The sequence below is a fragment of the Lissotriton vulgaris genome, chromosome 2_1 (assembly GCF_964263255.1).
Source record: "Lissotriton vulgaris chromosome 2_1, aLisVul1.2, whole genome shotgun sequence".
NCBI lineage: Eukaryota > Metazoa > Chordata > Amphibia > Caudata > Salamandridae > Lissotriton > Lissotriton vulgaris.
In genome coordinates this window covers 988,825,154-988,851,495 of record NC_141687.1, presented here as the reverse complement: position 1 = coordinate 988,851,495, position 26,342 = coordinate 988,825,154, and the positions used below count along the sequence as shown (strand labels likewise).

The 26,342-nt window shown below is 42.2% G+C and overlaps 1 pseudogene; it reads right to left on the bottom strand.

Moving 5' to 3' along the window:
* Positions 1–23,460: 23,460 nt before the first annotated feature.
* LOC147731517 (uncharacterized) lies at positions 23,461–25,406 on the bottom strand (annotated as a pseudogene).
* Positions 25,407–26,342: the final 936 nt, after the last annotated feature.

Below are 26,342 nucleotides of genomic sequence, written 5' to 3'. Positions count from 1 at the left end.
AGGATCTCACCAGATCCCTCCTACAAAGAGAGATATTTTGGATTCGGTACCTAGGGACCCAGGAACCCAAAGGTTTAAATGAAAAAATAGACTACACATGCTTTCTGTAAGAAAGATACTGTATCGCTAGGCAAGGTGCGTGTAGAGGTTTTGGCCAAGCCTCTCTTCAGCATGTGAATATGTGATCTTTTCCCATACATGTACAATTGAAATGGTTGAAACGCAATTAATGTATTATATTCACTCTGAACCGTTTTCTATGTATTTTATTATTTATTTATTTTTTATTATTTTTATTTAAATTTTTGAGCACTCATGATTTGAAATAATGTTCTATGTTGCGCACTTCTGGTAGATAGAGGAATTTCACGGTCAATCAGGGCGGTATTCATCATGTTCGGTTTTTTGCCGTTGAGGTCACTCCCCCGAGTGGTTATGGCTTCGTTGAGTTAGACTGCGCCAAAATGGCGCGCCCGATATTTTGATAGTAGTCCGTTTTCACTGTTTTCCGAGACATTCATGTGGTTTTAAACCAGGCGAGCCCGGAGCAGAGCTCGAAATCGGCGGGCAGTGGAGTGAGGAGCTGGTGCGCAGTGTAGAGGTGAGAACGGGCGTCTGTGGGAGAAAGCGGAGGCTACACTTGGGAATCGGAGCAGGGAGCTAAGGATTGTTATTCTTTTGTTGTAGGTGGCATTTTTCAAGTGATACGGAAACGTGGCGGTTTCCCATTTAAAATACTCGAGGTAAGAGGAAACCATACGAGGCGGCTCTTTGGTCTTTTGGTTTTGGACATTGACAGATGAATTTAGCGCGCATTTATAGTTAGATTTTTTGCTTACAGGTATTACGACCTTGCGTTTTGGTTGTGAGTATTTTCAATACATTTGAACACATTCACTTTTGAGGTGAGATGGTGGTGGTTCCTATTTCCAAAAGGTTCAAAAGTGCATGATGCAACCATTATTTTCAGTATATGTAATGTGCATGATAGTTTGTTGGTTTGAGCATTCGGAGCTTTTATTAACTTGAATCTGTTGAGCATTTAGAGAATATTATAATGTAATTGCTGATATGAGACATTCATATTTTCAGGCCCCTGAGGAAGAGTCCATCAAGGACTCGAAATGCATCGGGCTACACCGACTACACGCTGTCAAGAAAAATTATGTTGATATATTGAAATTATGAAATGTTTTGTTTTTTGAACATATGTTTGAACTTATTGAAAATGAACTGATAATTAAATATCATACTTTCAAGGAAAAAGGTGAATTTGGTTCCATGAGTAATTCATATTTGAAAGTGGTGAAATAAAAATCATAAGGTTGAAATTTCTAGTGCGAAGCACGAGTAGCAACAGTGCGCAGAGGTTGAGAGGTCCATCCACTCAAGTTAGGTTGTTAGTTAGCAGGCACGGAAGCAGGACAAACGTGCCACCACTGCAGCACGCATGTGAATAAACAAGAGGATTATTATTATATTTTTGTTAAAAGAAGGAGTGCCTTCCTTTTCATTATCTCGTTGTGTACGAGTGAGCCATGAGTAACGTAAGAGGCTAAGTACTTGGGGATTAAAATTAGGATGTCCATACAGGAGATAATAGATGTAAATTGGAATGATATAATAGGGGCTGTTAAAAGTCAGTTAGAAAAGCTAGAATGCTTACACTTGTCAATGGTCAGTCGTCGTAATGTGCTAAAGATGTGTATCCTCCCCAAAGTGCTATACTACTTTCGGACTGTTCCTTTGGAGCTGTCAAGGGCACAATTAATGCAGCTACAAGGTATTACGGATGGGTTTATTTGGGGCTGGAGGAAGCCCCGTCATGCTTCAAAATATATGATGCTACCTCTTGTACGTGGTGGATGGGGGGGTCCCAAATGTTATCTTATATTATTTAGTATGCCTTATACAAAATGCGTGGTACATGGTGATGGGGGGGCTGGACTGCAGTGTGAGTCACCTCATATCTACCAGATGGCATTGGGAAATTTGGCGTGTGAAGCCTTATTGAAGTTCTATGAGCCAAGTTATTTCAAGCGTACTAGATTTAAAATTATGACCACAGCCTACAAGGGGTGGAAGTGGCTTCGGAAAATTCTGGCTATTCACCGGAATAATTTTTATACACCTTTAGACTCCAGGGTCATACTACCAGTTATATTTTGGGATACAAAGATGCGAACCTGGAGAGATAAAGGGGTTCGCCATTTAGGGGATTTTTTTAAGGATGGTGCACTGGTTCAATTTACAGATTTAATGGAGGTATATGCAATCACGAAGAATGATTTTTTCAAATATTTGCAATTACGTGATTTTTTATATAAATAACGTCAACCTCAGGGTATTGTTAACATTGAATTTATTGAAGCTCTTCTAAAAGGGGTGAAGAATGGGGTTTTGTACGAAATGTTACTTTTAAAGCAACTGGACGATATTGAAATGCAAGATGTTAAATGGCAAAATCGATTGGGTTGTTCGGGCTAATTTTTGCAAGATTCGATTGATATGGCGGCAGTACTAGTTTTATCTGCATATCTACGTACCCAACATTATAAAACTGTGTTCAATTTATTTCATACGCCAGCTAAAATGACGAAGTGGCATGATATTCATGACGGAAAATGTTTTAGATGCCAAATGGATGAAGCAGATATTGTTCATGTATTTTTTGATTGTAATGCACTCTCTCAATTCTTTTTTAGTATTGAGGAATTCCTGTTTGCAACAACGAAGGAGCAATGTCATATTAGTCATGAATTGCAGATTTTTGGGGTGGGTAGTGACATAGAAACTGTACAGAATCATTATCCCACCGATATTTTATTTTTATGGCAATGACGGTAGCCAGGTTATGTATTGATACAATGTGGTTGAAACCTGAAGCCCCTGTCTTTGAAATGTGGAGAGCTAAGTTTTATAATGTGTTCCATCTAGAATTTAATTTCTACCGCATCAAATCTATGAGAAAAAAACAACTAGGGTTGAAGATATGGCAACCAATGCTCCAACATTTGGAATTTTCATTGTGAGAGTATTGCTTCAGACATTTACTTTACTATTGTATTAATTGTTATTGTTTTTTTCTCTCTCATTCTTTTGTATGCTATGAACTGAACAATAAAGATTTATTTTAAAAACTGTAATATTGCAGCACTTCATAGAGACATATGCTTTCAAGATGAGGACTTCTATGTTGAAAGTACATATCCAACATGTTTGTTTTAACAATATCTGTGCTTTCCGGTACATTTAATGCTAAATATTCGATTTCTTGAATAGATTTAAGTACTTGATTTCGTGTTGCAGCATGAGCTAGACTAACTCACATGATTCCTCTTGACTTTGAATATAAACTTGCAGAGGACAACCAATCCAAACATTCGTAGGATCCAATCTCTCTATGGGATAGAATCTTCAAACAAATGCTCTACAATTTCTTACTAAGTCTCTTCTCGTGGGAAATTTCATCCCACATTTCTTTCAACTCCATCTTTTCTGATTTTGTTATGTATGATGTTACATACCAAGCAACAGCTATGGAATTATCTGCAACATACTGGATATCCATATTAGCATTCCAAATCAACAAAATAACTGGAATATACTTTGATTGCTCACTTCTTTTTAAATTGTAAGTATTTTTGGGAGATTTTCTAGTGATGGTTTGTCTCACTGCTGACATGAAACTGTTGACTCTTCCTTTGGATATTACTGGACGTGGAAATCCAAAACGACATTTGGTATAAAACTTTTCCTTCGACTTGTATTTCCGTCGACAGTATTGGACACCGATGAGTTTGAAACCATCAAACTTGTTGACTTAAGGAATTTTCTTCTCTCGTTTTTGGTATAGCACATATAACATAGCCTTCAATAAAAGATAAAACAGTCACATTAGAATCAGTTCCAAATTTGGTTACATCTTTGATCCATAAAATACGAAGAGCACCTCTAGCTTGAAACTCCTTTCGCCAAAAGAAATCAATAACTTCTCCAAGAGGAGGATTGTTTTTATTGCAGATAAAATACATCACAGCTTGAAACCTATGATTAAAATATCTGCACACATTTACAGGCTCCAAGGAACACAGTCCTTCAGATGTCTTTAATTCAATGTTTTCAATATTTGAATTTACTTCTCGAAGAAATTCAAGTAAATTGTCCCACGCGTCTTCAGCACAGCTTAGCGTAACAAACCACGTAGGAGTTCCTAAGTTTCCTTAACATACATTTAAGTTCTCCATGACAGCGACATTTTCCTTGAGCACTATCTATACAGTTCAGTAATCTCCCTGTTATTACATATGCATTCCCCAGTTACCCAGCCAGTCCCATGTCCTTATCTAATCACTGCACCAATGCGCTAGCACTTATAAATTCACCGTGCACTCTCCTTGCAGTACTCTAATCATCCGGTCACTACCTGTGTAATTTCCCAGTAACTAGCTCATGCACTGCTACAATCTCTTGACCACTATCTATACAAATCAGTAATCTCATTGTTACTACCTATGCATTCCTCCAATCACCCAGCCAGTCCCATGTCCTTATCTAATCAGTGTGCCAAAACCAAAGCACTTATAAATTCACCATGCACTCTCCTTGCAGTACTCTAATCATCCAGCCACTACCTATACAATGTCTCAGTCACTATCACATGCACTGCTACAATCCCTTGACCACTTTCTATACAAATCAGTAATCTCATTGTTACTACCTATGCATTCCTCCAATCACCCAGCCAATCCCATGTCCTTATCTAATCAGTGTGCCAAAACCAAAGCACTTATAAATTCACCATGCACTCTCCTTGCAGTACTCTAATCATCCAGGGACTACCCATGTACCCATGCAATGAGTCAGGCACTAACTCATGCACTTCTGCAATCCCTTGAACACTACCTATACACTTCAGTAATCTCCCTGTTTGGGAGGGAGATTACTGAATCTCCCTCAGGTAGTGCTCAAGGGATTGTAAAAGTGCATGAGTTACTGACTGAGTCATACCATGGATAGTGACTGGATGATTAGAGCACTGCAAGGTGAGTGCATGGTGAATGTATAAGTGCTTGGGTATTGGCAGAGTGATTGTATTAGTACATGATACTGACTGGGCGACTGGAGGATTGCATAGGTAGTAACAGGGAGAGTACTGAACTGTATGGGAAGTGCACAGGTGATTTTAGCAGTGCATGTGTTAGTGACTGGGTTATTGCTTCAGTACATGGATAGCGACTGGATGATTAGAATACTTCAAGGTGAGTGCATGGTGAATTCATAAGTGTTTGGGTTTTGGCACAGTGATTAGATAAGGACATGAGACTGACTGGGTGATTTCAGAAGTGCAAAGGTAGTAAGATAGAGATTACTGAACTGTACAGGTGGTGCTCACTGGATTGTAGAAGTGGATGAGTTAGTGACTGGGTCATTGCAATGGTAGTGCTGGATGATTGGAGTACTGCAAGTTGAGTGCATGATGAATTTATAAGTGCACAGTGATTAGATAGGGACATGAGATTGGCTGGGTGATTAGAGGACTGCATAGGTAGTAACAGGAATATTACTGAACAGTTTGGGAAGTACACAGGTGATTGTAGCAGTCCATATGTTAGTGCTAGGGTTATTGCATGAGTACATGGATAGTGACTGAATAATTAGAGTACTGCAAGGTGAGTGCATGGTGAATCTATAAGTGCTTGGGTTTTGGCAGAATGATAAATAAGGACATGGGACTGTCTGGGTGATTGAAGCAGTGCATAACTCGTAACAGGGAACTTACTAAACTGTTTAGGTAGTGCTCAAGGCATACTAAAAGTGAGTGAATTACTGACTGGGTCATACCATTGGTAGTAACTGGATGATTAAAGTACTGCAAGGTGAGTGCATCATGAATTTATAAGTGCTTGGGTATTGGCAGGGTGATTGGATTAGTACATGGTACTGACTCGGTGATTGAAGGAGCGCACAGAGAGTGACAGTGTGATTGCTGGACTGCATGGGTAGTACCTGGGTAATTGAAAGAGTGAATCGGTAGTGTGTAGGTGGTTAGAGGACTGCATGGATAGTGCACATGTGATTGTAGCATTGCATGTGTCAGTGCCTGGGTCATTGCATGAGTACATGGGTATTGACTAGATGATTAGAGTACTGCAAGGAGAGTGCATGGTGAATTTATATGTGCTTGGGTATTGGCGGAATGATTGGATTAGTACATAGTACTGACTGGGTGATTGGAGGAGTGTACAGGTAGCAACAGTATGATTGTTGATGGCATGGGTACTGCCTGGGGAATTGGAGGAGTAAATCAGTAGTGTGTAGGTGGTTAGTGGACTGCATGGGTAGTGCACATGTGATTGTAGCACTGCATGAGTTAGTGCCTGGGTCATTGCATGAGTACATGGATAGTGACTGGATACCTAGAGTGCTGCAAGGAGACTGCATAATGAATTTATAAGTGCTTGAGTTTTGGCAGGGTGATTGGATAAGGACATGGGACTGGCTGGGTAATTGGAGGAGTGCACAGATAGTAACATGGAGATTACTAAACTGTATAGGTAGCACTCAAGGGATTGTAGAAGTGCATGAGTTAGTGTCTGGGTAATTTCATGAGTACATGGGTACTGACTGGATGATTAGAGTACTGCAAGGAGAGTGCATTGTGAATTTATATGTGCTTGGGTATTGGCGAAGTGATTGGATTAGTACATGGTACTGGCTGGGTGATTGGAGGAGTGCACAGGGAGTGACAGTGTGAATGATGGACTGCATGGGTACTACCTAGGTAATTGGAGGAGTGAATCAGTAGTGTTTAGGAGATTAGAGGACTGAATTGATAGTGCACATGTGATTCTAGCACTGCATATTTTAGTGCCTGGGTCATTGTATGAGTACACGGGTAGTGACTGGATGATTAGAGTACTGTAAGGAAAGTGCATGGTGAATATATAAGTGCTTGGGTTTTGGCGGACTGATTGGATAAGTACATGGTGCTGGATGGGTGATTGGAAGACTGCACAGGTAGTAACAGGGAGATTACTGAACTATATGGGAAGTGCACAGGCAATTGTAGCAGTGCATGTGTTAGAGCCTGGGTTATTGTATGTGTACATGGATAGTGACTGGTTGATTTGAGTACTATAAGGTGAGTGCATGGTGAATTTATAAGTGCTTGGGTTTTGGCACAGTGATTCGATAAGGACATGAGACTGACTGGGTGATTGGAGAAGTGCATAGATAGTAAGAGAGAAATTACTAAACTGTATAGGTAGTGCTCACGGGGTTGTAAATGTGCATGAGTTAGTGCCTGGGTCATTGTATGGTTAGTGACTGGATGATTAGAGTACTGCATGCTGAAGTTATAAGTGATTTGGTTTTGGCGCAGTGATTAGAGAAGGACATGTGACTGACTGGGTGATTGGAGGAGTGCATGCATAGTAACCGGGAGATTACTGAACTGTATAGGTAGTGCTCACAGGATTGTAGAAGTGCATGAGTTAGTGTCTGGGTCATTGCATGGTTAGTGACTGGATGATTAGAGTACTGCAGGGAGAGTGCATAGTGAATTTATAAATGCTTGGGTTTTGGCTCAGTGATTAGATAAGGACATGAGACTGACTAGGTGACTGAAGGAGTACTTACGTTGTAACAGGGAGATTACTGAACGGTATATGTAGTAGTCAAGGGATTGGTGCCTGGGTCATGGCCTGAGTACACTAAGCATACTTCACCTCTATAAATAATATCTGAACACATAGATAACTAATTACATACTATCTAGTTAAGTAGATAAGTGCAACATGCCACAAAGTGTAATATATGGTGTTTCATTTTTGAGTTACATCTTGACCATTCAATCTACAAATATGTAACATCATTAAACTATACCTCACAACAGACTAAAGAAAGAAGTGCAATTAACAACACATTTAATGATGATTTTTAAAACCACATATATCTTCAGCTTTGTATCTAAAATTATGCGGCATCATTGAACTGTAAATTTGCTTAGACTAGAAAAAGAAACCTAATTAACAGCACCTTATTTCACCTCTCTATCTTTAATTATATGCCATAATTAAATGTTACCTTCTGTACAAACTAATAACAGAAACCTAATTAATAACACCTTATAAGACCACAGTTGTGCTGCATCTTTACCAAAGTATCTATAATTATGCCGTACAATTCAACTATACCTTTGTAGAGAGATGAAAAACTAAAGCCTAACAAACTACACCTTATATAAACATCTTTCAAAATGCACATTTGTACTGCATCTTCAACCAACTATCTAAAAATATAAGGCATCATTCGGCTATACCTTTTAACAGACTTAAAAATATTCATATTACTGTACAGACAGTAAACAAAGTTCAAGTACAAGGAAACTAATTCCAATATACATTTCTACATTTAATAATATATTTCAAACAACACAGTTTTAGAATAATGTCAAATCTTTTTTAAATAAAACTCTAAAATATATAACTTACCTTGCAAATAAATCTGTTGAATGAAAAATCTCACACACATAGACAGGATTTTCTTTTACACACAGTCAGTATAAATCACCAGACTCTGCAAGGTTAAACCAGCAATGACAAGGTTTCCCTCTCTTTTTCCATACAAATACACATAAGCAACATATGACATTGCTTCCCAGAGATTTTCAAATTGTACAAAACATTTCTATTGGTCACAGATAATACCCCTTTTCAACTGACTTCTTCACCCCTTCTGCTTAATGTCAGTTTCCATAGCAACAGGTCATGCAACATTCAACTTCACTGACAGGTCACAAGTTCACCACACGGTGATGCAAATGAGAACAGCAGGTGTGGTTGACGTTGCAAAGCATGACCTTATCCTTTCTGCTGTACCTTTCAAACATTTTCTACTAACCAATAAGAAACTTGCTTTTTAAACAAAGTAAAATGCACCCTATTTTTGAATGTACACTGTTCTTAAACAGCCCATCAAATCTTTACTTTCTTAAAAACAAAATCTTGTCCACCATTTTAGATATCTCTCATTCTTCCAACTGACTACCTCAGCTACAGACATCTTTTCATTACCTACAGTCATCACTTCAAGATGCTTTCATTGTGGATTATTGGGCACATCTATGTTTTCTGGTGGAAAAGGTTAAGTTGAACACAGAGGTATTGACAAAGAGCTAGCTTTACAAAATGTAGATATTAATCGGATTCGACAGAGAGGATTAAAGTGGCACCAATTGATGCCTTTGGTTAAAACTTTTTTTCATCTCCAAGCCCCTGACCTCATAATTGTGCACTGTGGTGGCAATGACCTAGGCACATTGACTGGGGTAGGTCTGGAAATGCTAATGAAGGATACCTTTGCAGAATTTATGTTTCTTTTCCCCCAAACTGTCTTTGTATACTCTAACATATACCAAAGACAGAAATTGAGGTAGTCCAATCAATTTTGTCCTCAGATTGAGAAAGCGAGAAAAAATGACAATAAAGCTGTTTCTGCTTACCTGAGAGACCATAGGATGGGCTCCATCTATAACAACAATATTCGTTTCAATTTGGATGGCATCTACAGAAGTGATGGAGTACACTTCAATGATGAAGGTAACAAAGTGTTTCTCAACAACCTGAAGCTCTGCATCCGAAGTTACATGTAGCTACAACAATCTCCCAATGAAAACAAGGGCTCTTTTTAGAGCCACTCAATAACCCAACCTATAAACTAGGTGTATTTACTTGGAATCGTGCACCCAGCATGACTAAGAGAGCCGCACACCTCTTGTGTTCACACTAAGGGCAGTGCTGGGAGCTGCGCACCTCTCGCATTCACACTAGGGGGCCATGCTGGGAGCTGCACACCCCTCACGTTCACACTAGGGGGCCACGCTGGGAGCTGTGCACCCCTCATGTTCACACTAGGAGGGGCGCGCACCCCTCAAGGACACACCAGGAGCCTCGCTCAATGCTGTGCATCCCTTGCATATACACCAGGGGGCTACACTGAGCACCGCGCAAGGGTTTGCAAATTCAAACTGTGGTGGCAAAAAAAACGTATAGTGTTATTTATCCATATTCGCCCCGGGGAACCCATCCCAGGGACATGCCAATTTTTTAAATCTTTTTTTATTTATAAAAAGGAGGGGGAACCGCGTGGCCCCCCTCCCAGGACATTTTTAGCCCCAGGGACCCCATCCCCCAGGGCATAGCCTCACAGTTGGGGACCGTGGGGGGAGATCCCGTGCCCACTTGGTCCCACCAGCCCCCTGTCTTCTGCAGGTGCCGGCATTGCTTTTCCACAACAGGAGCTGCTGCTGGCTCCACTTGTGGAAAAGCAATCCTGCTTTGCTTTGTAGAAGCAAGAGCAGGTTTTCCTGCTCTAAATTCCATGAAGCAATGTAGGAGTTTGAAATGACTGGGCGGGAGCCCCACGGCTCCCAGCTTGTCATTGCAAACAGCAGTGTCCTGGGGGTGGGTGCCCCGCGACACTGTAAGAGCCACCCTTGGGGGGTGGCGGTCCCCGGGCCTTTGAGGACTTCTGGAGGGGGGCCACGCAGACCCCCACCCTACTTTTCATTGCCCCAGGGAGGTGGTGGTCCCCGTGGTCTGCAACGGACCCCTGTATATAAATTATACCTGCCCTAGAGAGGTGGCGGTCCCTGGGGCTGTGGGGCCCCCCACGGGCCCCATACATTAATTTGCAAGTGCCTCCGGGACCTGCCCACCCTGGGAGCTTTTTGAAAATGACAGTCCATGCTTGTTTTTTTAACTTTTCTTGGCAGGGGTTGTGACCCCAATGCTACTTCTGCCGTTTTTTAAATAAAATATATATATATTTTTCTCCCGGTGGGTCCTTCAGGGACCCCCTAAGCAGCCCCAGGGTGTCAGGTTGTTTCCACCCTGCTTCCTTTTCATCATTTTACTTTTTGTTTTACTGTTTTCTTGCGACTCGATTCTACCGAGTCACAAGATGGCTGCCAACAGTTCCTGGTTTAAAATGTTGGCAGCCAATAAGAATGAAGCTCATGGTCGGGAGGGTTTGCGAACCCACCACTGCCCTAGATATTGGTATTTTTTCTTTTTCTAATTTCTCAGAAACTACTCAACGGATTTACGCCATTTAACAAAAGGACTCTTTGTGGACCAAGAGCTACCGTTTTTCCAAATTTGGTGTAATTCCGTTTAGCAGTTCTGGCTGTAGCTTTGTCTAAAATTTCCTGTGGAAAATTACATGGGAAAAATGCATTTTGGGACCCCCCTTTCTTCTCGGCCCCCGCTTGACGAATCACCCCGAAACTCTCTTGACAGGAGCTGACTGGCGCGGGCCACTAGTTTTGAAAACTTTGCAGAGATTTGTCAACCGGCTCTAAAGTTACTGAGAAAACAAAAAAACACAGTGGAAACTAGGTCCTAACTATAACTACCTACTGGCGACTGCCAGTAGGTAACATATATATATATATATATATATATATATATATATATATATATATATATATATATCACATCAGCTTCTTCTCCTACGAGTCCCGTAGATAAAGACACGGCACAGCAACAGTTAGCTTTCTCCACTATTTTATTTACACACCATGTGCAAAGAAAAGTGCATCAAATGGACGGTCTACGCATTTCGGCTTCCTGCCTTCAACTGGACCATAGAGTCCCTTGGTCTAGACCTTATTTAAATATAGTGATGTGTATAAGTACCCTCTACCATTTCCATGGCCATCTAGACCTCCAACCCTGCATAGTCTGATCATTGGCTAGTACATACTCGTAGTCATTTTTTATGTGAGTATTTACAATTCATGTGAAGTACGATTATAAACCCTTTACCACAAATGAAATATTTACAATCTGATCAAGTAGTTTTCTATATACAGTAAACTAATAACAATTTTTGTTCATTTCAGTAAAGTACTCCTTATAAACTGTATTTGAGGGGAGGGGAATTCCAAAATCATTGTTGATATCGAGTTTCTACATTTTTCAACCAAATTACAATTAAGTAAAAAAATGTGAGTAAAATTGGAAAAAAAGGGGAGTTTTCCTAAATAAATGTATAACATTTCAAATTATGATCGGTATTTAACCTGCTATTTACAAATATATACATTTTAGGTCATTTTCAACCCTTACCTCATCTTATTTGTTACTTAGGATGCATGAGAACATAGTATCTGTGAAGTACTCTATCAAAAACTGTTCTCTGTCCCCTCTGGGTATGCATTGGTTGTTGATTCTCATCTTCCCCAATCATTTCTTATAATCAGAATGAAATTTTTAAGATTCACTAACTTCATAGTGGTTTCAGGTATGTACTCTGTCCAAAATCTTACATTTCCTTATATACATTATGTACAAAATTCCACATAGTTCTACAGTGACGGATTCCAATCTTGTGCTGTTATCTATATTGTCTATATCAATTTACAGATGTACATGTAATTCAGCGTCCAAATTATGGCCGAACGGTACCTCTGTTCCCATACTCAATATCATTCTGGATTCCAGGCGTCTTAGTTGTACCATTTGATCTCCGCCCCTCTCCGGGATTTTGCTCATCTTTATCCCCGAGTACTTTAGAAGGGCGGGATTGCTCTGATGATATTGAGCAAAATGTGTGGCCATCGGGTAGCATGGGTCCTTATTCTTTATGGCCCTTAGATGTTGGAGTATTCTCAGTTTTAATTTATTCACAGTGCTCCCGATGTAGTACTTTCCACAAGTACATTGTAACCTGTAAACCACACATTTTGAATCACATGTGATGTGGTCTTGAATGGTTTCCGTTTTGCCATTTTGTAATTTGTAGTTCTTGATGTTGATTCCATGCTCACAGGCTTTACATTTGTGGCATTTCCAGAAGCCTGGTGTTGTCAGCCACGTCTGTTTCCTCTCTTCCCGTAATTCCAAGTGGCTCTGTGTTAGTATGTCCCTTAGGGAAGAGGTTTTTCGATATGTGATACTTGTATTTTTTGTCAAGGTTTCTTTTAAAGTGTTGTCTAAAAGTAGGACTTGCCAATGTTTTTGAAGGGCTTTCTTCATGTTTGTACTTTGGTTATTGAAGTCCATTATGAGTCTGGTTATCTCATTCCCTTGACTTGTCTCATGTTCCTGATTGATTTTTGGCCTCTTGTTTTTCGGAGTTAATAACTCATCCCTCTTTTTTAGATGCATCCTAGTTCGTGCAGAAGAGATCACTTCCTTTGGGTATCCCCTTTCAAGGAATCTGGCACTCATTTTCTCTATTTCTTCTGCTAGGTCTTCCTGTTCGGAACAGTTCCTCTTCGCTCTCAACATTTGGCCATAAGGAATACTCCATTTCAATCTAATGGGATGTCCGCTATTCGCATGTAGAATGCTATTACATGCAGTTGGCTTCCTGGAGTGCCTGTGTTGCGCGTTCCAGTGTACACGCCAAATTTCACATCAGCTTCTTCCCCTATGAGTCCCGTAGATAAAGACACGGCACAGCAACAGTTAGCTTTCTCCACTATTTTATTTACACACCATGTGCAAAGAAAAGTGCATCAAATGGACGGTCTACTCGTTTCGGCTTCCTGCCTTCAACTGGACCATAGAGTCCCTTGGTCTAGACCTTATTTAAATATAGTGCTGTGTATAAGTACCCTCTACCATTTCCATGGCCATCTAGACCTCCAACCCTGCATAGTCTGATCATTGGCTAGTACATACTCGTAGTCATTTTTTATGTGAGTATTTATATATATATATATATATACAAACTACTGGCGGTCGCCAGTAGGTAGTTATAGTTTCCATCGGAAATCCCCAACATTCTATTTGGAATAACTTTTGCGCCCATTGATGAATCTTCCCGAAATTCTCCAAGAAGATTAGGCGCTACGCTCCGCTCCTATCCTGAATGTTTCAGGGTGATTTGTCATGTGGGGGCTGAGAAAAAAGGCGGGTCCCAAAACGTTTTTTCCCCATGCAATTTTCCTCAGGGACCTTCAGACACGGCTACAGCCCGAACTGCTGAATGGAATAACACTACATTTGGTAAAAAAGGTAGAGTTTGATTGCAGATTACGCTTTTTGTTAAATGGTGTAAATCCGTGCAGTAGTTCCTGAGAAAATCAAAAGTAAAATCATAGATATATCTATAGATGAAGTACAGTACTCGTACCTTATGTGTACCGTCCGAGGACAGTACGCTTACCATTACGAGCACGAGCTGCATGCTAATAGGCTGTCAACTGTCTGTCAACACTCCAAACCAGGAAGTGTTGGCAGCCATCTTGTGTCTCAGTAGAACCGAGGCACAAGAAAACTGAAAAAGAAGTGTGCAAAAGACGTGAAGGGGGCAGGGTACAAACACTGTGACCCCCTAGGCCTGCTCAGGGGGTCCCACAGGGACCCTCAAGACCAATTGTTTAAATTGAGGGAAAAGGGAAAAAAATCACAAGCCCATTTTGTTGTTATTTTGCCCCCGGTGGGGGGGGGAGGACAAATCCCGGGGGTAATGTATTTATTTATAATGGGGGCCCAGAGGGGCCCCCCAGCCCCGGGAACAGCCACCCTGAGGCTTTAACAATACGTATGCGGGGGCTCATGGCCCCCCACAGCTCCCAACAAAGAGTGCCAGCCCCAGGGGATGGGGTCCCCGGGGCAAGAAGTGGCCCGGGAGTGGGCCATGCTGCACCCTCCTCAAATTATTATTAATATTTTTTTAAATAAAGAAGAAGAAGGTAGGCAGGCCTCAGGGATGGGGTCCCCAGGGCCAGAAGTGGATTGGGAGGGGGGCCATGCGGACCCCCTCCCCTCCAATTTAAAAAAAAAATGAGGCAGCCCCCTCCCCATATTTCTTATAACTTCTGGTGTGTACGTGTTCAGTACGCATATGGTATGACATATGTTGCCTGATACCTAAGCAAGAAAAAGAAAAATATTTTTCAGATATTTATCAAGTTTATGTGTTTAGATGTTGGGTGGCTCTAAAAAGAGTCCTTGTGTTTATTGGGAGATTTTAGTACCTACAAGTAAGTGCCAAGCAGAGTCTAAACTTCATGAGGAAGACTCTGTTCCCTTCATCTGTAAAATGTACACCATCTCTCCTATAGATGCCATGCATATTGAAACGCAGATTGTTGTTGTAAATGGACCCCATTCTATTGTCTCTGAGAAAAGCAGAAACAGATTTATTCTCATGTTTCCTAGATTTCTCAATCTGTGGGCAAAATTGATTGGACCAGTTCCATTTCTGTCTTTGGCATATGTTAGAATACACAAAGGCAGTTTGAGGGAAAAGTGACATCAGTTCTGTAAAGGTGTCCTTCATAAACATTTCCAGACCTACCCCAGTCAAGGTGCCTAGGTCATTGCCACCACAGTGCACAATTATGAGGTCAGGATGTTGGAGAAGTAAAATGGATTTCACCAATGGCATCAATTGTGAAACTTTAACCCTCTCTGTCCAATCCATTTAATGTCTACGTTTGGTAAACCTAGGTCTTTGTGAATTCCTTTCTGTTTTGCATACTTTTGGCTCCAGAAAATATAGCTGTGTCCCACAATCCACAATCAAAGCATCTTGAAGAGAGATCTGGATGCATTCAGATGGTGTCTGTAAATGAAACGGCAGTTTGAAAAGTAAGATTTTTCTAAAATGGTGGATAAGATGCAGTTTTGAAAAAAGAAAAGAAATGATTGGTTGTTTCAAAACATTTTACACAGAAAACTAGGGTGCAATTTTCAGTTTTTTAAAAGCCTGATATTTATTGGTTAACAAAAACTGATAGACAAGAACGTTACTTAAGAAAAGCTGGTATATTGAAAATCAAGCACACTTGCTGTTTTGATTTGCAACATTGTTTGATGAACTTTTCACCTGTGTGCTCAGTTAAGTGTTCCCTGAAGTGTTTCTATGGTAACAGGCAGAAGGGAGAATGGGGGTAGGGTTTAACGTTTTGTCAGTTGGAAAGGGTTCAAATGTTCAAGCAATAGAAATGTGTGTTTCCTCTTCATTTAGTGTGGGAATAAATGTAATTTGTTATTTATTTGTATATGTGTGTAGATTGAGTGTTTACATTGAGAGGAATACGTTGTTATTTGCCATAGGACTTATTGACCCCCTAGGCTTGCTCTGGGTGTCCTACAAGGACACTGAAGGCCTAAAAAAAAAATATATTTTTAAAAATAAATTGCGTGATACGCATACCGTAAGCCGTTAAAAAAATCAAATAAATGAAGGTCACTCTGGTGCTAATTAGCCCCAAGGGCCAAGTCCCGGGGGGAAAGTGTTTATTGTAGTGGGGGGCCAGAGGGGCCCCAGGGACCACCACCCTTGGGGCTTAATAAGGGGGGGCCCAGAGGGGCCCGAGCCCCGAGAACGCCACCCTCAGGTCTTTCACATTCTGATTGCGGTGGGGCTCACTGCCCCCTCAGTCCCTGGGACCCCCACCTCCCCGGGGCACTACATTTTAAAATTTGGGGGTCCGTGACGGACACACCAGCCCCGGGGACCAACACCCCGGGGCTTTCAAATGTTGGGAGGGGGAATGCGCGGCCCACCTCCTGGAGCCTTGTAGTGGCCCTAGGGACCGCCACCCCCCAGTGCTGTCTCCTTCAGTGTCCCGAGGTGCCTATTCCCAGGACACTGTAGTTTGGGATAGTAGGGCCGGAGCTGTGCATAGCAAACTGCTTTGGTTTTTGGAACAGAGAGCAGGTTAATCTGCTTTCTCTTCCAAAAACCAAAGTTGTTTGCTTTTCTACCTGGGGAGCAGCATGTTAGCTGCTCCCTATGTATAAAAGCAATGCCGGCTCCCGAAGGACGCGGGTAGCAGGCTGGGACAGTGGGGGCATTGGGGCTCCCCCCATGGTCCCTAGCGCTTTATATGAGCCCCGGGTGATGGGGTCCCCGGGGATAATAAAAATTAGTGTTAGGGGCTATTTTTTTTTTACAGTAAAATTAGAGTACGCATACCATGCGCGGCCGTACCATGTATTCTGCGAGGTTTCTAAGTCGTCCCGTACGCGTACCTTAGCAAGAAAAAAATATGAAAAAAATATATATTTTTCAGATACCTATTAAGCTTATGTGTTTAGATGTTGGTTGGTTCTAACAAGAGCCTTTCTCTTTATTGGTACTTATAAGTAAATACCTATGCAGAGTCTAAACTTGTTGAGAAGGAGTGCTTTACAGTGTGCAGAACTTTTGACCTCTGTGGTCAGTTGAGTTTTGCATGATCCTGTTAGTATGGTAACAGCACAAAACAAACTGGGGGTAGGGTTCAAAGTTATGTCAGTTGGAAAGGGTTCAAATGTTCACCCAATAGAAATGTGTGTTTGGTTTTTAGTTAATGTGCGAAGCAATTTGTTATTAACATGTATATATGTGTAAATGGAGAAGGATAGTGTGCCATTTTCTGGTTTTACTAAGAATACTGAAGTAGAGAGATTCTGTATAAGAATATCTGCCGTGTGACTGGTATTCTTTTTAATCTACAAATCAATTTGAAAGGTGAGTTGATAACTTGTGAGGGAATGTATGTGGTGCATTTTGTTTTTAGTAAGAGTAATGTGTTTATCCTTCTAAAGTGTGTAGATTCACATTCTGACTTTGTCTGCCTTGGATAACCATTGTTATAAAACCATTGGGTAAGTTAATGTGTTTGGTGAGTCAGCGTTGTACAGTAAAGTGCAGTACTAAAAAATGTAGAATGTGTGCAGTCACATTTTCAGTTCTAGAAGAGTTAATAGTGTTGGTTGTTTAGAATTAGGCTTGAGTTTCAAATCTACAATTTTCCAATCAGTATACATACTCTACTGCAAATTCTCTGGGGCAGATTTACAAGCCTCTTGCAAGTCTTTGTGCTGCCATTGCATCACTTTTTTGATGCAATGTTGGCACAAATGATGCGGCAAATTACTTATGTATTTGAAAAATGAGTCAGGGTTGTGCACTGAAATGTAGTACTTATATACATGGAATGTGTGCAGTCACTTTACCGTTTCTAGATTAGTAAATGTGTTTTGGTAAAATGTAAGGTTTCATATTTTTTTTCTAGAATCACACTGTACGTCTGTGTGCATTTAGGAATTATTCTGAGTGAAACATTTTTGTATGTTTTGTGTTTGTAGACACATAAGTGCTTAAATATCTATCCTTTTTTAAAGTTTTGATAGAATTATAAACTAGTTATTGTTTTTGTATTTGCAAAATGAATCATGGTTCTACAGTAAAATGCAGTATTTATATTTCTGGAATGTGTGCAGTCATATTAGCTCTTCAAGAGTAATTAATAGTGTTGCTTGCCTAGAATCAGACTTATGTTTCAAATCTACAATTTCCCAGTCAGCATATATACACTGCTGCATACACTCTGGGGCACATTTACAAGCCCCTTGTGCCTCTTTGTGGTTGTATTGTGTCCCTTTTTTTATGTAATGTTGGTACCAATAATGCAGTAAATTGCTTATGTATTTGCAAAATGAATCAGGATTGTATAGTAAAATGCAGCAGTCATATATATAGATTGTGTTTAGTCACTTTACCGTTTCTAGACTAGTATATGTGTTTTGATGAAACACGAGGTCTAATATTGTTTGTCTAGAATCACACTGAGTCTGTGTACATTTAGGAATCATTCTGAGTGAAGCATTTTTTTTATGCTTTGTGTTTACAGAGACATAAGTGCTTAAAAATGTGTGCAGTTATATTGGCCCTTTAAATTCAGTCAGGCACTCTCCTTGCAGAACTGTAATCATCCAGTCAGTACCTAAGTACTCATGCAGCAAAGTAGGCCTTAGGGTATACACCGCTTCAAACCCCAATAGACTATGCATGCAGTCTTCTATGCTCCTGCAACCTTGTCTTTTATACCTTCAATTCCCCAGTCTGTATCCTTACACTTCCAGCAAACACTCTGTGACTGCTGTTTCAGTATTGTAGTGAGCCATTCAGCAGTATGTGCTTATCTATGCACAGTGCTAACATTGAAGCTGTTATAAATTCAGTCTGGCACTCTCCTTGCAGAACTGTAATCATCCAGTCAGTACCTAAGTACACATGCAGCAAAGTAGGCCTTAGGGCATGGACTGCCTCAAACCCCTACAGACTATGCATGCAGTCTTCTATGCAACTGCAAACTTGTCTTTTATAACTTCAATGCCCCAGTCTGTAGCCTTACACTTCCAGCAAACACGATGTCACTGCTGTTTCAGTATTGTAGTGAGCCATTCAGCAGTATGTGCTTATCTATGCACTGTGCTAAAACTGAAGCTGTTATAAATTCAGTCTGGCACTCTCCTTGCAGAACTGTAATCATCTAGTCCATACCTAAGTACTCATGCCGCAAAGTAGGCCTTAGGGCATGGACTGCTTCAAACCCCTATAGACTTTGTATGCAGTCTTCTATGCACCTGCAAACTTGTCTTTTATACTTTTAATTCCCCAGTGTGTATCCTTACACTTCCAGCAAAAACTCTGTCACTGCTGTTTCAGTATTGTAGTGAGCCATTCAGCAGTACGTGCTTATTCATGCACTGTGCTAAAACTGAAGCTGTTATAAATTCAGTCTGACACTCTCCTTGCAGAACTGTAATCATCCAGTCCGTACCTAAGTACTCATGCAGCAAAGTAGGCCTTAGGGCATGGACTGCTTCAAACCCCTACAGACTATGCATGCAGTCTTCTATGCACCTGCAAACTTGTCTTTTATAATTTCAATTCCCCAGTCTGTATCCTTACACTTCCAGCAAACACTCTGTCACTGCTGTTTCAGTGTTGTAGTGAGCCATTCAGAAGTATGTGCTTATCTATGCACTGTGCTAAAACTGAAGCTGTTATAAATTCAGTCTGGCACTCTCCTTGCAGAACTGTAATTATTCAGTCAGTACCTAAGTACTTATGCGGCAAAGTAGGCCTTACGGCATGGACTGCTTCAAACCCCTATAGACTATGCATGCAGTCTTCTATGCACCTGCAAACTTTTCTTTTATAACTTCAATGCCCCAGTCTGTAGCCTTACACTTCCAGCAAACACGATGTCACTGCTGTTTTAGTATTGTAGTGAGCCATTCAGCAGTATGTGCTTATCTATGCACTGTGCTAAAACTGAAGCTGTTATAAATTCAGTCTGGCACTCTCCTTGCAGAACTGTAATCATCCAGTCCGTACCTAAGTACTCATGCAGCAAAGTAGGCCTTAGGGCATGGACTGCTTCAAACCCCTATAGACTTTGTATGCAGTCTTCTATGCACCTGCAAACTTGTTTTTTATACTTTCAATTCCCCAGCCTGTATCCTTACACTTCCAGCAAAAACTCTGTCACTGCTGTTTCAGTATTGTAGTGAGGCATTCAGCAGTACGTGCTTATCCATGCACTGTGCTAAAGCCGAAGCTGTTATAAATTCAGTATGACACTCTCCTTGCAAAACTGTAATCATCCTGTCAGTACCTACGTACTCATGCAGCAAAGTAGGCCTTAGGGCATGGACTGCTTCAAACCCCTACAGACTATGCATGCAGTCTTCTATGCACCTGCAAACTTGTCTTTTATACCTTTAATTCCCCAGTGTGTATCCTTACACTTCCAGCAAAAACTCTGTCACTGCTGTTTCAGTATTGTAGTGAGCCATTCAGCAGTACGTGCTTATTCATGCACTGTGCTAAAACTGAAGCTGTTATAAATTCAGTCTGACACTCTCCTTGCAGAACTGTAATCATCCAGTCCGTACCTAAGTACTCATGCAGCAAAGTAGGCCTTAGGGCATGGACTGCTTCAAACCCCTACAGACTATGCATGCAGTCTTCTATGCACCTGCAAACTTGTCTTTTATAATTTCAATTCCCCAGTCTGTATCCTTACACTTCCAGCAAACACTCGGTCACTGCTGTTTCAGTGTTGTAGTGAGCCATTCAGAAGTATGTGCTTATCTATGCACTGTGCTAAAACTGAAGCTGTTATAAATTCAGTCTGGCACTCTCCTTGCAGAACTGTAATTATTCAGTCAGTACCTAAGTACTTATGCGGCAAAGTAGGCCTTACGGCATGGACTGCTTCAAACCCCTATAGACTATGCATGCAGTCTTCTATGCACCTGCAAACTTTTCTTTTATAACTTCAATGCCCCAGTCTGTAGCCTTACACTTCCAGCAAACATGATGTCACTGCTGTTTTAGTATTGTAGTGAGCCATTCAGCAGTATGTGCTTATCTATGCACTGTGCTAAAACTGAAGCTGTTATAAATTCAGTCTGGCACTCTCCTTGCAGAACTGTAATCATCCAGTCCGTACCTAAGTACTCATGCAGCAAAGTAGGCCTTAGGGCATGGACTGCTTCAAACCCCTATAGACTTTGTATGCAGTCTTCTATGCACCTGCAAACTTGTTTTTTATACTTTCAATTCCCCAGCCTGTATCCTTACACTTCCAGCAAAAACTCTGTCACTGCTGTTTCAGTATTGTAGTGAGGCATTCAGCAGTACGTGCTTATCCATGCACTGTGCTAAAGCCGAAGCTGTTATAAATTCAGTATGACACTCTCCTTGCAAAACTGTAATCATCCTGTCAGTACCTACGTACTCATGCAGCAAAGTAGGCCTTAGGGCATGGACTGCTTCAAACCCCTACAGACTATGCATGCAGTCTTCTATGCACCTGCAAACTTGTCTTTTATACCTTTAATTCCCCAGTCTGTATCCTTACACTTCCAGCAAACATTCTGTCACTGTTGTTTCAGTATCGTAGTAAGCCATTCAGCAGTATGTGCTTATCCATGCACTGCGCTAAAACTGAAGCTGTTATAAATTCAGTCCGGCACTCTCCTTGCAGAACTTTAATCATCTAGTCAGTACCTAAGTACTCATGCAGCAAAGTAGGCCTTAGGGCATGGACTGCTTCAAACTCCCATAGACTATGCATGTAGTCTTCTATGCACCTGCAAACTTGTCTTTCATACCTTCAATTCCTCAGTCTGTATCCTTACACTTCAAGCAAATACTATGTCACTGCTGTTTCAGTAATGTAGTGAGCCATTCAGCAGTATGTGCTTATCTATGCACTGTGCTAAAACTGAAGCTGTTATAAATTCAGTCTGGCACTCTTCTTGCAGAACTGTAATCATCCAGTCAGTGCCTAAGTACTCATGCAGCAAAGTAGGCCTTAGGGAATGGACTGCTTCAAACCCCTACAGACTATGTAAGCACTGTTTTCCTTGAATGAGGAAGTGCACCACTCCTGAAGATACAGAGAGAGCAGCAGAGAGCCGCAGCCGTAGCTGCCGTAGCAGCCGTGAAACAGTAGCCGAGTTGAACAACAGCCGCCGGACGCAACCCGACTTTCTCTACAGACCAAGTTGCCGGGAAAAGCTCCCGCCTGCAAAAATTAAAGCTTCGAGGCTTTAAGGAATCAAGGACCACCCCCAGATGCTCGGCGAGGATGGAGGCAAAGGTCAAAGGGTGAGCCGAGGGTAAAAAGGAGGAGGAGGAGGCTGTGACCCAACGGAGCCGACAGAGCAAACGCCCAAGGCAAGCGGCGTCTCCCTGCGTCTCCCTGTGTCCGGTCTTCCCGTGTCTTGTGGTACCACTTGGTTTCTTAGCCCAGCAGTGCCCGTGGGGGGCCTGGCTACGGACAAAAGCGGACAGGACCCACAGGACGTCAGCATGCAGCGCTACTGGTAAAAGGGCTCAGCATCGGTCTTTCTGCAGTATCGGTGCAATGTATTAAACGCATCACTAAGCATTCCTAAAGCATTCCCAAAACATTAACTAAGCGCCAGTAATTGCTCATTTCAAATGTTTATCTACGAAGAGGAATGCTAGACACAGCTGATTAACGGCAGCGATAGAAGGACAGCTCACTATCAGCGTATTAACGACTCATGCGGGGGTTTAGGAGGTGTTCCTGTGCCGGAATGCCCCCCCCCCTGCAGCAAAGCCTCCTTCTGCCACATGGCTTTACAAATACCCCGCAACATGGCGCATCTTTTGCGCCGCCACTGAATCACAAAAGTGACACAACGGCAGCGTAAAAGAGGCACAAGAGGGTTGTAAACCTGCCCCTAACACTTACAAATTCACCCAGGCAGTTTCACCAGTAGTGCAAAGGGAAGCATAGACTTGTAACATATTTATGTACATATGTTACATTCAATTGCTTCGGAAGTACTACAGGTTACTGTAAGTAAACACCTTATAGACTTATGCTGTAGCACTTCCTTATAGTTCTGCACTTTCACATTCATCATACACTACTAATGTATTCTTTCATTCATTTATGCACTACACATTCATTCCAAAAAACATTTGCACACTATTAAACTAATTTAGCTCTTTTTTTGACCAGTGAAGTTGGTTCTTAAAAGAACTTTTTTTTTGTCTTTTTGGTAGTTTTGAATTGTTTTTGTATTTTTTGAACAGTTTTTTTATTTTTTCAAAGGAAAAAAAGGAACCGTGCACACAAAAAAGTCTCTAATGGAAACAAATAAACAAAATAAATTAGCAGTGGTAGCAACGGTGCTCCTGTTTGCGCCTGCAAATCAAATCAATTGATTGCTCCCCATAGCACAATGTCTCTTTGCAAAATTTACAAAGGATTATCAACTCTCCAAAATCGGGATGGATGTCCGGATGTGGACTGGATGGTGCTGTGGATGGTGCTGTTGAAGTGCTGGGAACAGGTGGTGGAGGGTCATCCCGCAGCCTATCACATGAAGCTCTCGCATAATTGCGAGGAATGAGAGTCTTCACGTGTCGAACCATGCTCGCGGTTCCAAATTAATATTTTTGGGTTGGATCTCCTCTAGATAGTGGGGCCCCACACACCTTGCAGGTGACTTTCGCAGCATTCACCTTCTTCTCTCCATCTGGAAATGTGAAACATTTCCAAATTAAAGCTTCTTTCCTTTTTGGCTCTGCCACCTCAGCCACAAATTCCTCTTCTGAAGAGTGTTCAGAAGAATCTTCTTGAAGTGCAGCCATATTAAAGTTCTCTTCCAAAACACAGGAGCTCCAGAAAAGAGATGGTTCTTCTGTGAAAGTCAACGAAGAATGATTAAAATGGGTGGGGTCTTTCAACAGTTGGAATAGGAAGTATTATGAACCAATCAAATCTCTTGTTTTGAAGTCACATGGAGTGCGCGTACGGTACCCTTACAGTACACGTACGGACAACGTACCGCCGCGATTTGCGTAATTGCTTTTAGGTTTAAAGCATTTTATTGACATTTACAAAAATATAAAACAATTGTTCCAAGGAATCAGTGCTATAACACAACCTTGTAGGAGCGCATTCGTTGTTCTAAGTCTCATCGAACTAAATGCCCCACCGGGCTCAGTGCTGGGTGCGTATGCAGCGACAATAACATTAAAATAAACAACCCCCCCTTCCCAACTCCCCCCATTCCCAACTTTCCACTCCTCTCTCATCCCCTCCCCATCGAGTGCTAAGTTCGCTCTCCCGCCTCTCCCCTCTCACGTCGCCTTCCCCTCTCAGCCAGTTCTAATCTAAGACTCATTGATCAGCTGAATCAGTAGGTGATGTTAATCTCAAAAGTCGGAGGCATCTTGGACATGTGAGTTCTTTAAATTCCGCAACCAGCAGTGAGTGAAACGGTTGCCACAAATCTTCAAATTGCTCCACCTCTCTCCCCACTGTGAGCGACAACTTCTCCATGCCCAGAACATGCCATAATCTATGCAGCCAGCCCGTGATGGAGGGGAGTGTGGTGGTGCGCCAGTGTATAAGGATATTTCGAACCGCTGAGCCTAGTGCTATTGCAATCTGCCTGCCTCTACGGGACTTTAGGGGGTACATCAACCGGTTGGGCAAGCCCAACTGTACATACGCAGGGAAGCGTGGCAGCTCGATGTCAAAGTGTGTGTCAATCTCGTCCAAGACCTCTTTCCAGTAGGGGCACAGCAGAGGGCAATCCCATAGCACATGTGTAAGTGTGCCTATCTGTCCACAAGCCCGCCAGCACGTGTCCTCAATGTTGCGATTCATCTCATGCAATCTTTCTGGTGTGTAGTACCAGTAAGTGGTTACCTTAGTGAACGTTTCAGTAAGTCCCGTGTGGTATGCAGAGTGGCGTGCTCAGTATGAAGTCTGGTCCCATTCTGTATGACTCAGTGTCCTCCCTAGTTCTCGTTCCCAACGTTCCCTGCCTGGGTTATATAGATGAGAGGAAGGAGGCTGCAAAAATTTATAAAGGTCGGTGATTAACTTCGCATCTGAAGTGCGTGTCACAAGCCATTTCTCATAGGGTAGAAGCCTCCTATCCGCTGATTCACGCACCTGCAGCTGCAGCACCCAGTGGCGCACTTGTAAGTAACGCATTCTCTCCGTTTCCGGTAGTTGATACTCTTGCCTGAGATCCTGAAATGGGATAACGCCATCTGGAGTGTAGATATGGAACAGCGTCTTGCACCCCGCAGTCCGCCATCGCGTGAAGGCCCCTGGTTCCATCCCGGGGTTGAAATCCGGGTTCTCGACCAAGGGCGTAAACGGCGAGGGGAACGTGGTGAGACCATGCCTGTTATTAGTGGCATCCCATATCCTCATCGGGACTCGCGTGACGAAAGACGCATATAGATTGGGAAGGCGGTGTGCCCTACGCAAGAAGGGCACCTCTTGTAGAGGCCGGCCCACTACTGCCTGATCTTGGAACTGCCAGTGTTTGTCCGACTCCCATCTGCTCCACTCCACAAGATATCGCAATTGTGCCGCGTGGAAATACTTGCGTAAATCCGGTATACCCAGACCTCTTGCTTCAGGGGCTAGCGTGGATAAAGCCCTCTTCAGCCTAGTTTTGCGGCCCTGCCAGATGAAACGTGCAAGGTCCGCCTGAGTCTGTTGGATCCACCCTTTCGGGGGTTGGAGCGGCAGAGCCCGGAAAAAATACAGAACCTGCGGTAGGATCGTCATCTTAACCGCGGCTATCCTGCCGAGCCAAGACAGCGTGCCTCTGTTCCAGCATCCCAGTTCCTCCTTAATTTTCTTCCCCAAAGCTGCATAATTGGCGGTTACCATAGCGGGCAGGGTAGGTGCCAATAAAATGCCTACATAAGGCACCCGGTCGCGTGACCAGTGCATGGGGAAGAGTTTCGGGAGGTCGGTCCGCGTGGCAGCGGATAATGACACATCGAGGGCTGCCGACTTCCCCATGTTCATTTTGAATCCCGCGACTGTCGAGAAAGCCTCCAGCTCTGCGATACATGCTGGGAGTGCCCTCCTTGGCTCAGCCAGTGTCAGTATAATGTCATCCGCGTAGAGGCTAACTGTGTGGGTATACCTCCTCATCCTCACTCCCTTCGCGTTCGGGTTCTGGCGTATCTGTTGGGCGAGGGGCTCCATATATAATGCGAAAAGCAGCGGGGAT